Source organism: Mastomys coucha, unplaced genomic scaffold, assembly GCF_008632895.1.
Source record: "Mastomys coucha isolate ucsf_1 unplaced genomic scaffold, UCSF_Mcou_1 pScaffold20, whole genome shotgun sequence".
In the NCBI taxonomy this organism is placed as follows: Eukaryota; Metazoa; Chordata; class Mammalia; order Rodentia; family Muridae; genus Mastomys; species Mastomys coucha.
Window position 1 is genome coordinate 127,273,437 of NW_022196903.1, and position 12,244 is coordinate 127,285,680.

At 37.3% G+C, this 12,244-nt stretch overlaps 1 long non-coding RNA gene across 1 annotated transcript in view; it reads left to right on the top strand.

The window, feature by feature from the left end:
* Window positions 1-12,244, top strand: part of LOC116099690 — a 27,775-nt gene that overhangs the window by 14,328 nt on the left and 1,203 nt on the right. Inside the window, exon 2 of the long non-coding RNA XR_004122348.1 lies at window positions 9,110-9,191. This is a non-coding gene — a long non-coding RNA (uncharacterized LOC116099690). The remainder of the gene's footprint in view (window positions 1-9,109; window positions 9,192-12,244) is intronic.

Here is a 12,244-nt window from a genome sequence, read left to right on the forward strand (position 1 = left end):
TTCTAGGAACACCTTGACTACAATACTCTTTCAGATGAACTTTCTCACCACAATGAAAACATCTGATATTGTGATCTCTTTTAACATTTAAAAGTTACTTCTTCTATTGGAATAGAATCGTAAACATGATATCTGATATCAATCATGCTTCTAATTCATTTATGTAGTCTTGCTGATCTTGCCTTGAAAAGTTTTTTGTATTCTGAATTAAGATTTTCTTTTTTTAAGATTTATTTATTTATTATATATAAGTACACTGTAGCTGTCTTCAGACACTCCAGAAGAGAGCATTAGATCTCATTATGGATAGTTGTGAGCCACCATGTGGTTGCTGGAATTTGAACTCATGACCTTTGAAAGAGCAGTCGGTGCTCTTAACCACTGAGCCATCTCTCCAGCCCCTGAATTAAGATTTTCAAAAGCTAAAATTTATTATTTGTCTGATTTCTGAATCTGATACTATTCTATTTAGAGCTGATGGTCTTTGCAAAAAAAGAATCACAGAAGGCTTTTTTGAACCTTATATAATTTTAGTAATTGACTCCGTCTTCTGACCTGATTTTTCAACCTTGTCTCAAGCATTTAAAATGGTTAACCACATAGTACCAAGGTGTGATTATCAAATTCAAGCTGCCTCTATAACTCAGCATACTGACCTTCACCTAGCAAATCTTGGGAAGTATTACCTCTAGCTCTGTTTTCAATTTGCTGTGGCTGGAGCTTCCTCTTTCTACCATGTTCTCCATTATAAGTGAGGACCAGCTTCCAACATAACTACTATAAAATCTTTCCAGTCTGCAAAGATAATTCTGCTCTGAATTGACCATGAACTTAATATCTGCTTCACATAGTGTGAACGTATGCCACATGAAATGGCTACATCCTTTAATCTTCTCAAATCTAGAATGTTTATAGGATTCTATTAATTTTCTTCATAACCTTGAGGGTGCTTATTGTCTCCTGGTAGGTTTTTTTTTTTTTTTTTTTTTTTTTTTTTTTTTTTTATAGGAACTGGATTAGCTAAGTATGACTTTCTAACAATCTTGGGCTTCACAATTAAAAGAAGCTGTTTAAGTGCATCTCAGGGAGAGAAAGTCAGTTAGCTGGGAGTCAGCTCAGTGAGTGCATTGAAGTGGACTTCAGTTTATTCATGAGTTCCTGAGATTCAGTGGGGTAATCAGAGTCCATGGAAGCCAGGGAATAAGTTGGAGCCAAAGGATTAGAATAAATTTCCAGATATATTTTGAGGACAAATAGAGCAATTCAGTGAGAAGCAGGGAGAGGCCACCTTGAATCAGTCAACCTGGACAAAACAATTTCAGCCGGAAGAGCTGAGTTGAACCAGCCATCCAAAGTTTAGAAAGAACTCAAAGTGTAAGATCCTACAGCAGTAAGCAACCAAGATGACAATTACATCTGGTGAATGAAAGGTGCTTTCACAAAGGAAATTCTCTCTATTCACATAGCAGTCCCTTGCTCCGTCCTCATCACAGAGGCTCCTTCTGCAGCACATAGGAACAAATATAAAGAAACACAACCAGACATTTTTCAGGGAGTGAAAGACTTGGAACACTCATTCATAAATGGGATGTCTCTGTCAAATCTCTCCCCTCCAGATGCAAAGAACACCTAGAAAGAGGAGATAGACAGATTATAAGAGCCATAAGGGATGGAGGATACCATGAAAATAAAAGCTTTCTAAATAAAAATGATGGATCCACATATGAACTCACAGATACTGAGGGAGAACGCACAGATTCTACACAGGTCTTGCTAACATTTATTTAATTTGACTTATATCTGTCATTGAAATGAATAAACACTTCATTTTGCCAAAATCTGTTTGCCCTAGTAAAGGTATTTTCTCCTAGCCAAGTATCTGGGTTATGCCATTGGTGAGGTAGACAGGACAACAGTTAGAATAGTAGATTAGAGATTAGCCCCCAGGAATTGTCAAAGCTAAATAAAATAACCACAGTCTGAATTTCTGAGCATGGAGTAGATTGTACACACTAGCGATGAGATGCAGTGAGTGTGAACACAGAAGGCATGGAACCAAGGAAGAGTGCTTCTGTAACTCTATAAACCAAGTCTATAAAATGTAAAAGGTAATCATAGAGAAAAGGGAGCTGTGGAGCCATGTTCCTCAAAGGCACGAGCACTCTAGAGAGATTTTTCAAGGCTGTCTTAGACCATCAAAGTTATATCACCCTGTACTATCTGAATTCAGAGATTTGAAATAGGGTCAGGGATAATGTCATGCCCATATGCTGCCCATTAACTAATTTTCACACTATGATTGGACAGATACAGATGATGATTATATTTATTAAATTTGACTTACACCTGTCATTGAAATATAAATTACCAGGATGATTAAACTCAAAATTATCTTATCTAAACAAATCAATATAGTCCTGGATAACTACAGGTTAGGGGATTCATTAGTCTTAATTTTCCTGCAAAAATAGGACAGCGTAAGCGCTGCCCTCTACTGGTCCTTGCTGAGAGGAGTTCTGCTGCTGGCTTCCTGGTCTGGCTGATGCAGAGTTTTCAGGAGGAGAGGATGGTTGCTCTTGTATCCTTTCTACTTCTTCCTTCTGTTGATTTTCCTGTGCATTCCTGGAAGAATCTGAAGACAGTTGATTAGCTCCTGGTAGTGATTCTGGCTGTTCATCATTCAGCAGAAGATGACTCTTGTCTAAGCATCGGCTTTACTGCACAGGATCTATAGAAAGGGCCAGATGATATAAGCACACTTATAAAAGATTTTCCTCTTACCTTCTTTCTTTCTCATGGTCCTTTCTCTCAGAACCTGTCTGCCAACTGCTAGCTCCCTCTTCCACCCATACTCATTTTGGCTTTCCAATTACACATTCCAACAATGCAGTAGTTTCTGTATTTGTAATCTTCATACAAGTGTGTTCCTACATCTGGAAAACAAGATGTGTTTGGCCACTAATTTATCTCATGAAATGTCTCCAAAGAAAGAAGAGTAATAATGGAAAAGAAGACTATACTGACATCATGAGATTTCCCAATTGTGTTCCAGAGCATTAGATGAACTCTCTGCCTGTATAAAGGGTTTTAGTCAGGGTTTCTAATCTCTAGAATAAAATATAAGTTAAATATTTAATATGTTACATTTATACACTGAAATCCATAAAGAGAATAACAATAGTGCAGTCCAACGAATTCAACAAATGCCTAAGGACAATGTGACCTGTTTCATTTTAATTAAAGACATTTAACTAAGTAACTAGAGATGAAAAGATAGAATTGCTGCTGAAGCTCTATAATTATAAACAGAAACATCAAGAAAGAATGAAACCATGGACCTTCTCAAAATCAGAATAGTCAGTATTAAGGCACTTGTGTTTTCTGCCTCATCTCAGTGGTGATTTGTGTGGGAAGCAGACAAATTTCTTCTGCCATTTTAGAAACTTGGTCTCTCCTTCATTCCATTGGATGAACACAATCATGTCCACAGCATCAAGGTTGGGGAGTATTTATCTATGTGCATAGTGAAAGTAATATCTATTTGTCCCTAAGATTAAAAAATATGATGAGGCAACACACTGAAATACTGATAATTAAAACTCATGTGAGGATGATGGAAAGGACTTTACCATCTTGGACAAGAGAGGGCTCAGCATTGTTAACCTTCTGAAATAAAGCATAGAATGAAGAGAAAATTCAGATCACAATCTTTCAGAGCTTACAGAGGTACTGCAAGAATATATGACTTCCAGAGTAAAACTTCCACGTACAACTGAGCTCAACAGTGTCTGGGATGTTTTCAGAAAAGTATTGGGATCCAAGATCATGTGGGATTTCCCTGTGTTCCTACACTCCAGGTCAAAACATAAAGATCTGTTTTATTCTCCCAGTTTAACTACTACTACTAACTATTGTCAAACTACTCCCTACTTGTAGTTAACTACATTTTTCAAAATTAGGATGCATGATTCACCTTTAGAATATGTCCTTCTCTTTTAATTTTTCATTACTTCTTAGTACCTTCAAGAGGCAAATCCAGAGTACACATCTTAAAATATTACATGTTCTTCTTGACATTCTGGATATACGCTCAGTAAAATATGTAGATTGGGCTCTGATACTTGTATGTAAATGTCTAGAGCATTAAATTTCTCCTGTATTTCTATGCTTTGAGTTAATCCTCATGTGTTTGTCTTTATCATGTTTGAGGTACCACCAATGCAGCAACTCTGGCTGCTACCAATATTCTCTCTGACTATGAGAATATGATCACAAATCTGTCCATTTTTCCGTTTCTTTAAAGTGTGGAAAGCACTTCTTAACAAAATGGTCAATGCCCCAGTGTAGGAGAATGCTAGGACAAGGAAGCAGGAGTAGGTGAGTTGAGGAGCAGGCAGAGGGGGGGTGAGATAGGGGGGGTTAGGAAGGGAAACCAGGAAAAGAGATAACATTTGAAATGTAAATAAATATATAATAAAAAAAAAGTTTAAGAAAAAACAAAAAATAATACCAAACCAAACAAACAAAACCAAACCCAAATGGTCTGTCTTATTCTTTTCTTCAAGCATTTTATGGCTTTCAGATATAAAATTAAGTAAAAAGACTATGTTATATAGTAAGGGCGTAACACTTCCAGCCTTTACAACAGAAATCCTATGGGCCTGTCTTTCTTCTCAACCATTTCCATCATTTCTCTGATCCTTTCTCCCTTCCTTTTCTTGGATGTGCCAGACTCTGCCCTGTATTCCTTGATATGTTCATCTTTCAATCTACTAGTGCTTTTTGACATTCTTTTTCTTCAGTGATTTGAAGTTTTCAGTGTAGAACATTTTCAAATCTTTGATTTGATAGTCGATGCCTCCTGCAAGGAGACATAAAATACCTAACAAAAATCACAGTTCCAGGTAGGGGATATTTCCCTTAGAGTTGTTGGTCCAAGAGAACCCCAAAATGATATCAGCTACTTCCAGTTCCTCCATTGTGTTCTAGAGTGTCAATGCAAGACAACATTACTGATGATATCACATACTTTGGAAAAAAGATTTTGAAGAATAAAACTAGAATCATTCTGGGAACCTTGTTCCTGAAAGCCAGCTCCTATAGTATCCCAGTTTTCTGAGAATGTTACTAGAAAGAAAAGTAGTCAACAGTTTCTATAAAGAAAACTACATCAACTATCTTAAACCAGCATAGTCTCTAACTACATTCTAAATACTTTTAATTTCCTGATGCAATAATGTGTTTTCTGAAGTGAAAATATTGGGATTTGGCAAATCTACTCCAGTTATGAGCTCATAGCTCTTCCTATACTTAAGGGCTTTAAGGAGAGAAAGAAGGTTCTTAGTCATGGTTGTTCAGCTTTGACCTTGGCGACCTGTCTTACAAGAGTGAGGTAGCTTCTGCTAAATATCACTCAGCTCAGATCCATTTCCTGACTTCCTTCAGTGTCAACAATGAGTTAAGAGAGTAATGAATCATGAAAGATATCTGTGATGTCTTGAAAGAAATATCACCTGTGAACTCAATGGACACAGAAATCAAATTATGTAAGAATTTACAAGGAAAGATATTACAGAGGAAAATTGGGATGAAGATTTGGCAAGTATCAGCTTCAAGTTCTAAATATCAAAAGTAATTTGTTCTGCTTTAATTTTAGAATATTTAAGGCAATTCTTTATTTGTGAAATGTTAATTTTTATTTTTCAGGAATTCCATACACATATATAATGAATTTTGACCAAATTATGCTCCTTTCCTTCCTTTAACTTCCTTACTACCCACACAACCAGTAATGTTTAATAAATTTTTTATGTTCTTTTTTTGAAAGGCATTGAGCCCATCTGCATGTACACTGGTGTAGAGTTAGATTACTTAACTTTGTATGGTAATGCCCATTTCTCACCATTTTCCTAAATATAACATAGTTTTAGTCTCTTAAGCATTTTATATAGTATTTTTATTCATATGAAATAATGACTTTTCTTGTTATACAGTTGTACATGCATATCATTGTACTTTTCCCATAAGCATCTCTAACATTACTTTCCTTCATTGTTTCTAATACTTGCATAACTCTCTTTCTCTTGTCTGTCTCTGTCTCTGTCTCTGTCTGTCTCTGTCTATCTCTGTCTCTGTCTCTCTGTCTCTCTGTCTCTCTGTCTCTCTGTCTCTCTCTCTCTCTCTCTCTCTCTCTCTCTCTCTCTGTGTGTGTGTGTGTGTGTGTGTGAATATGTTTGTGAAAACAGAGAATTGTAACTTACCAGGAGATACACTCTTAGAGAAAACTGATCATTCCTCTACCAGAAGTTAAAATTTTCTCATAGCTCTATGGTTAGAGGTGGAATTTCATGCCCAACTACCATGCTGGAGTATCATTCATTAAACCTTTGATTTTCACTAGAACATGCTGTAGTGTCCTCTTTCACTTTTCATCTTATTAATTCATGTCTTTCTATTTATTTTTGTTTGTTTGTTGCTTGATTGCTTGACTTTTTTGTGACAAGATCTTATGTATCCCAGATTTACCTTAGACACACTATGTACCAAGGCTTACCTTGGACTTTTACCTCCTTCCACTGTATCCCAGAAGCTAAGGTTATAGTTTAATTGTCAGAAGTATTTTTTATTACTACTATTTGTAGGGCAGTGTGCGGCAATGGTCTGCTCAGGTAACTTAAGCTCAGTTGAGTATTTGACTTTGAGCCCTGGACCCCTGTGGGCAATTTCTGCTTGCAGAGGGCAGAAGGAGCTTGGCCATAACTCCTGAGTCTTTCGTTTCTGTTTCAGTCACAGCCCCTCACAGCTGACTCTGCAGGAGATATATGCTCTATCAGGCAGACAATGCCCCAAGCTCCCAGCATTCTCGCTGGACCCTATCCCCAGTCATCTGACCACAAGCCGGACATGCCATGCCCCATACAATAAAAGAGGCCTTGGACTCTCCCCTTAAGATGATTCCCACTTTGGGCCTGTTGCTGGACCTTCTTTACCTTAGGTTCCTCTCCATTTCCATCCCTGAAGTTCTTTCAGAGAGGAACAATTATGGGTCAGAGATGTGACTGTGGGATGGCAACTCCATCCCTCACTTGATGCCCTGTCTTTCTGCTGGAGGTGGGCTCTAAGTTTGCTCTTCCTACTTCAGGCATTTCATCTAAGGTCCCTTCCTTTGAGTCCTGAGCCTCTATCACTTCTCAGGCACTCTGGAGGGTCTCCCAACCTCCTACTTCCCAAGATTGCCTGTTTCCATTCTTTCTGTTGGCCATTGACTTCAGTCCTTTTACCTAACCCATTACCAGATCAGGTTCCCTTATTCCCACCCCCAGTCCACTTTTCCTCCCAGGTCACTCCCTCCCTTCTCACTTGTGATTGCTTTCTTCTCCCTCTCAAGTAGGACTGAGGCGTCTTCACTTGGGCCTTCATCTTGTTGACCTTTTTGAGTTCTGTGGACTGTATCTTGAGTATTCTGTACTTTATTTATTTATTTATGTATTTATTTGGCTTATATCCACTTATTAGAGAGACATACCATGCATGTCCTTTTCGGTCTGGGTTACCTCACTCAGGATGATATTTTCTAGTTTCATGTATTTGCCTGAAAAACTCAAGATGTCCTCACTTTTATAGCTGAGTAGTATTCCATTGTGTAAATGAACCACATTTTCTATATCCATTCTTGTGTAGTGGAACATTTGGATTCTTTCCAGCTTCTGACTATCCCAAACAAAAGTGTTCAATGATGTCTTTTGCTAGGAATTGTTTTCTTGTAGCCACAGCTTTCAAATTCTCTTCCCTTACTTACTGAAAACACACTGCTATGAACATAGTGGAACAGGGGCCCCTGTAGCATAGTGAGTCATCATTTGGCTGGTAGTATTTGCTGAAGAAGGTAGAGGCAGGAGGATCACAAGTTTGAGGCCATCCTGGCATACACATTTTCTCTCTTTTAAGTTCATTTACTGTAACTAAGAAAGAGACATAAAGAGAGTCCTAGTAATTAAAACATGGAAAAGTACAGGGGTACAAGAGCATGTGTGTTTTCCCTATGTTCTTACCCTGCAGAACAAAACACAAAGATCTTTTTGATTCTGCCAGGATAAGTACTATCAAGTACTCACTATTAGAAATTATACTGCACTTTAGAAATTATGATGCATACTTTAGCTTGAAAATATGTCTCGCTCATTGGTTTCTTCAATGTGTCTTAGAACAGTCAGGAGATAAATCCATGAGTACCGATCTTCAAATGTTACATGATCAGCCTAACATTCTAGAGATAGGCTCAGTAATATATAGAGAGCTAGCTCTGATAATTATATTTGAGTATCTACAGAATTAAATTTATTCTATATTTCTATACTTTGAATTAATCCTGGTGTGTTTGTCTGTATTAAGTTTCTGACAACCACTATGCAGCAAAGGTGGCTGCTCCCAATATTTACTCTGAATATGAGAGTATGCTCTCAAACCTGTCCTGTTTTTCATGTTCCATTACATTCTTCAGAGAGTTTCCTAAACACAAAATGGACCATCATATACCTCTCTTCAAGAATTTTATGGATTTCAGATAGAATATAAAGTAAAAATACCATGTTACATGCTAAAAACATGACTATTCCAACCTTTATCACAGAAATCCTATGATCCTGGTTTCTGCTCACCCATGTCTGTCATTTCTCCCCTGCTTTAACCTCACTTTCCCTTGAATGTCTCCAGATCCCACCCTGTAATATGTGGTACCTTCATCTGGGCTCTGAGCTGAGCTCAGGGCCAGCAAGGCTGCTGTGAGCAGGACCACAAGCATCTTGGAGGAGGCTCTGGACTTTCTCCCAACAGTGTGCTGAGACGTGCACAGATATACTCTTTATAAAAGGAAGACAAACAATGGTATCTTTGAGTATCAACTGGGTGAACTTACTCCATTATTTCTCTTTGGAATGTAGCCCAGCAGGGTGAAGTGTGGGAAATTTACAATGTGTCTTATCTACAGGAACAACAACTAACATGGTGATGTCTCCTTACAGACAAGTATTATTCCACTGTTTGTATGTAGAACATTCTCAATCCACTCAGGAGATGTAAGACCTTTTGTTTGTTTGTTTTTTCTTCCTAGCTACTGTAACTACAGTGAGAGTAAACATGAGCAAGTCTCTGAAGAGTAGAATGTTGAGTCCTTTGGCATATGCCAAGGAATGGTGAGTCTTGGTTATGTGGTAATTTTTCTTTTAGGATTTCAAAATTTCTGAGCCCTATTTCCATACTGTTGACCTAGTTCCTTTCCCCCCAAAAAATGTATTGGGGTTCATATTTTATAAATCTTTTGCAGGATATGTTGTCTGCTCTTTTCTTCATCATCACCATTCTGACAAGTGTAACACCAAATTTTAATGTACTATTAATTTGAATTCTCTACCTTCTAAGAATTTTTAACACATCCTTCAATGTTTGTTGGCCATTTTTATTTATTTTTTTTTCTTTTTGAATCCTCTTAAAAGATCCTTTGTCAGTTTTCATTTGAGCGATTTACTCTCTGGGTTGTTTTTATGTTTTGACTTCCCTGAGTATTCTGGGTATTAATCTATTGTCAAAAGTATAACTGGCAAGGATTCTCTCTCACTCTATGGGCTGTATTTTTGCTTGACTTATTATTTCATTAGCTGCACAGATTTTTAGTTTTATGTGATCCTGTTTGTCACTTATTAGCCTTAAGTCTCTGAATGAAGTCTTGTTCATAAAGTCCTTTCCTACACTTGGATCTTCATTCAGCACTGCCTATGTTTTAATCTAACAGTTTCCAGCCCTCAGGTTTCACAATATGATATTTCACACATTTGTATTTGATTTTATATATAGAGTGCTAAATATGGATATCAATTTTATGCATGTTTGCATTCAGTTTTTCTAGGACTATTTTTGGGGTATGCTGCCTTCCATGTATTGTGAATTTTTGGCATCTTTATCAAATATCATATGACTCTAGCAATGCATACTCATGTGCAGGATTCCTTTTTCATTAAATTGATCCAAGTATTTATTTTTGCTCTTACCATAGTTTTTTAATACTATACTTCTGTAACCTGGCTTGAAATCTGATATTGTAAATCCCCCCAAATTATTTCTTTCTTAGAATATCTTTGATGATTCAGAGGGATTTGTGTCCAGATATGAAGTTTATGATGTTAGAAAATTTCTGTGAAGAATCCCATGTGTATTTTGTTTGGGATCATGTTGAATTTCTAAATATTGTTAAGATACACATATTACATGGTTAATGATATGAAACCAGGACCATGGGAACTTTTAGGTCCTCTGATGCCTTCCTACATATCTTTTCTTCAGAGATGTATAGCTTTCAGTATACAAATTTTTCACATTCTTGGTTAGGTTTCCTTATAGATAGATTTTTTTTACTAGATATTTTCTTTATTTACATTTCAAATGAAATCTCCTTTCCCAGTTTTCCCTCTGGAAAAAAATCCTGTTCCCTCCCCTCTACCTCTGCTCACCAACCTACCCTCTCCAGATTCCTGGCCGTGGAATTGTCCTACATTGGGGCATAGAACCTTAACAGGACCAAAGGCCTCTTCTCCCATTGATGACCGACTAGGGCTATACATATGCTGCTAGAGCCATGAGTCCCATAATGTGTTCTCTTTGCTTGGTAGTATAGTCCCTGGGAGCTCTGAGAGTACTAGTTAGTTCATATTGTTGTTCGTCCTAAGGGGCTGCAATCCCTTGAAGCAATCCCACTGAGATCAGGGACTAGACAAGGCTGCCCACTTGCTCCTTACCTATTCAATATATACTTTAAGGCCTAGACAGAGCAATTAGACAACACAAGGAGATCAAAGTGATACAAATTGGAAAGGAAGAAATCAAATTATCACTATTTGCTGATGATATGATAGTGTATTTAAATGACCCTGAAAATTCCACCACAGAGCTCCTAAACCTGATAAACAACTTCAACAAAGTAGCTGGATATAAAATTAACTCAAGCAAATCAGTGGTCTTCCTCTAAACAAAGGTTAAACAGGCTGAGAAAGAAATTAGGGAAACAACACCCTTCACAATAGTCACAAATAATAAAAAAATACCTTGGTATGACTCTAACTAAGCAAGTAAAAGATTTGTATGACAAGAACTTCAAGTCTCTGAAGAAGGAAATCGATGAAAATCTCAGAAGATGGCAGAATTAAAATAGTAAAAACAGCCATCTTGTTGAAAGCAATCTACAGATTCAATGCAAAATTCCAACTCAATTCTTCACAGACTTAGAAAGAGCAATTTGCAAATTCATCTGGAATACCAAAAAACTAGGATAACAAAAACTATTCCCAACAATAAAAAAAAAAAAACCTCTGGTGGAATCACCATCATGGTTCTTATGCTGTACTACAGAGCAATTATGATAAAAACTGCATGGTATTGGAACAGTGACAGACAGGTGGATCAATGGAAAAGAATTGAAGACCCAGAAATGAACCCACATACCTGTGGTCACTTGATATTAGACAATGGAGTTAAAATCATCCAGTAGAAAACTGACAGCATTTTCAACAAATGTTGCTGGCTCAACTGGCAGTTAGCATGTAGAAGAATGCAAATCAATCCATTCCTATCTCCCTGTAAAAAGTTCAAGTCCAAGTGGATCAAGGACCTCCACATAAACTAGATACACTGAAACTATTTGAAAAGAAACTGGGGAAGATCCTCAAGCACATGGGCACAGGGGAAAATTTCCTGAACAGAACACCAACAGCTTATGCTCTAAGATCAAGAATTGACTAATGTGACCTCAAAAAATTACAAAGCTTCTGTAAGGTAAAAGACATTCTCAATAGGACAAAATGGCAACCAACAGATTGGGAAAAGATCTTTACTAGTCCTATATCTGATAGAGGGCTAATATCCAATATATACAAAAAACTCAAGAAGTTAGACTCCAGAGAACCAAGTAACCCTATTAAAATATGGGGTACAGAGCTAAACAAATAATTCTCAACTGATGAATATAGAATGGCTGAGAAGCACCTAAAGAAATGTTCAACATCCTTAATCATCAGGAAAATGCAAATCAAAACAACCCTGAGATTCCAGCTCACACCAGTCAGAATGGCTAGATTAAAAAACTCAGATGATTAGGTGGGCAGTGGTGGCACATGCCTTTAATCCCAGCACTTGGGAGGCAGAGGCAGGTGGATTTCTCAATTCGAGGCCAGCCTGGTCTACAGAGTGAGTTCCAGGA